Raw genomic sequence first — 2641 nt, forward strand, 5'->3', positions numbered from 1 at the left:
TCAGAGGCAAAATTGCAATAGGTGACCAAAATGAATTACGCTTAAAAAATGCACAAATTGCGAAAATGATTTAACTATTTGCAAATTACAAGGCGGTCCCTCCCCTATAAATAGCCCAAAACTTAGAAAAAATCATTTTTACCCTCTTTCCAAAAACTCTCAACAACTCTCTTAACCCTTCCCATAGTCGGTCGAAAACCGGCCACCCGTTGGTGACTGGAACCGCCGTCGCTCCGCCCCGTCGGCCATCGCCCCTGGTGGCCGGAAAAAATTAAACTACACCGAAATGTTCCTATCGCCCCGTTAAACCCTAAATCACAACCCAAATTCCCTAAGGTCGCGTTTGGTTTCGCTGGAATGTTTATGAGGGAATTGGAATTTGTGAAGGAATTGGAATCTGTAGGAATTGGAATCCAATTCCATATTTTGTTTGGTTGGCAGGAAATGTAATTGGAATCCAATTCCATATTCTGTTTGGTTCGCAGACATGTCAGATGAATTTGATTTCAGTAATGTAAAATGACATAATTACCATTCTTGTTTTTTTTTGCTTTATTTTAGTTTATTTTACAACTTACATGTAGTAATATATTATAAAAAATTAAAAAATATTAAATTTTCATTTTATTGATTGATTATTCATTTCAATAAATTATAAAATCAGCTAATAAACATTATAAGTTAAAATCATCGCAATCAAAATATGTTAATAAGTTACCAAAAGATAGAGCAATATTTCGATACATTCCAATCGGAGTATGTTAATTAGTTACCAAAAAATATACCAAAAACTATTTTTATTCAATATATGAATTAGAAACTCGATCCGACACGACTCAAAATAATAAAAAAATTATTTTTATTCAATAAAAATATTGACTTAATTAAAAAAAATTATATATAGAGGGGTATTATTGTAATTATTCCTAAATATATAAGGTAAAATTATATATTTTTTTCGTGTCGATCCTGTTTTTTTCACCCTAAACCCGAACCTGACCTGACCCGAATATCACACTTAAAAAAAACCCGACCCGACCCGACCCGAATATCACATTTAAAAAACCCGACCCTACCCGAATATATGAATTAGAAATCCGACCCGTCCCGACCCGAAATAATAAAAAATTATTTTTATTTAATAAAAACAGTGACTTAATCCGACCCAATTATATATTTTCGGGTCGGTCTGATTTTTTTACCCTAAACCCGAACCCGACCCGACCCGACCCGAATATCACACTTAAAAAACCCGATCCGACCCGACCAAAATAAAGTTTTACCCGACCCGAATATATGAATTAGAAACCCGACCCGAAATAATAAAAAAATATTTTTATTCAATATATGAATAAGTTACCAAATGATTGATGAGGGTAGTATGATCAAATTTCAATTCCCTCCAACAAGGGAATTGAATTCCATCAGGGATTCCAATTCCCTTGAAAAACTTGAACCAAACATGGGAAAGTGGTGGAATTGGATTCCAATTCCCACCAATTCCAAGGGATTCCATCCAACCAAACGCCACCTAAAATCATTCTCCCTAGTGTAGATCTAAATCGAAAGGTTCGGGTTTTACCTTTTCTGATGACTTTTTACTTTCCTGGTGACTCTTCCTTGACGTATTCCCGACGACTCTGAAGGAAAACATTTTTGTTGATTTTTTTGTTTTGCTTTTTTTGGTTGTTTGTTGTATATTTATTTGCTTGGTTTGCCTCGGTTTTCTTGTTATGCGCTGGTATTGTGTGTTTGTTGGTTGCTGTGGTACTTTGGTATTCGGTGTTTTCGATGATGCCTTTATTGTTGTGCTTTATTTTTTTGCCTTTTCTTGGGTGGTTCGGCGTGGTATTTATAGCCCCCCAATGGGGTTATTTTTGACCTTGACGGGATGGTTCAGTCCCCCTTTTCTGATTCAATCGATGGTTTATTACTGCTCGTTGTTGGCCGATTATTTTGGGATGGGCCACTCCCAATTCCTTTACGATTTTCCGACCGACAACTTCAGACGGTTGGTGAATGGGTTGGCGCGTGCCACCACTCTATGGAATGGTGATCGTTGGGTCTCCTGATTTGTTGTGGGCTGTTGGATCAATTGATCCGATCCAACGACTCTTGGTCATGAGGCGCTGGTGCTAACATGTGTAACCCTAGCTTCTTTTTGGGTTGGGTCAGGCCCTTTTCTCCTTTGTTGGGCTCCCACCGGGCTTGTTGGGTCAAGCTACCCAGTTGGGCTCTGGACTTGGATCCTTGGACTCTTATTGGACTTCATTAATTTGGACATGGACTGAATAAATTAGATAAATAAATATAATATAAATATAAAAAAATAAAAAAATAAATAAATAAGAAAAAACATATAATACATAAGTTAATGAAAATACATGAACATATAATATATAAGTATACAACTATATAATATATTATGTTTTCAAAAAAATCATTTTAAAAAACATATATACATGTTTTCAAAATACGTTTTCAAAATTATATTATATATGTTGTCAAAATCATACGTTTCCAAAAGGTTTTCAAAACTATATATTATATTCGTTTTCAAAAATATTTTCAAAATCATTTATTTTCCAAAAATGTTTTCAAACATGTTTTCAAAACCATATAATATACGTTTCAAAAATGT

The sequence above is a fragment of the Hibiscus syriacus genome, unplaced genomic scaffold, assembly GCF_006381635.1.
Source record: "Hibiscus syriacus cultivar Baekdansim isolate YM2019G1 unplaced genomic scaffold, ASM638163v2 tig00002799_pilon, whole genome shotgun sequence".
Lineage (NCBI taxonomy): Eukaryota > Viridiplantae > Streptophyta > Magnoliopsida > Malvales > Malvaceae > Hibiscus > Hibiscus syriacus.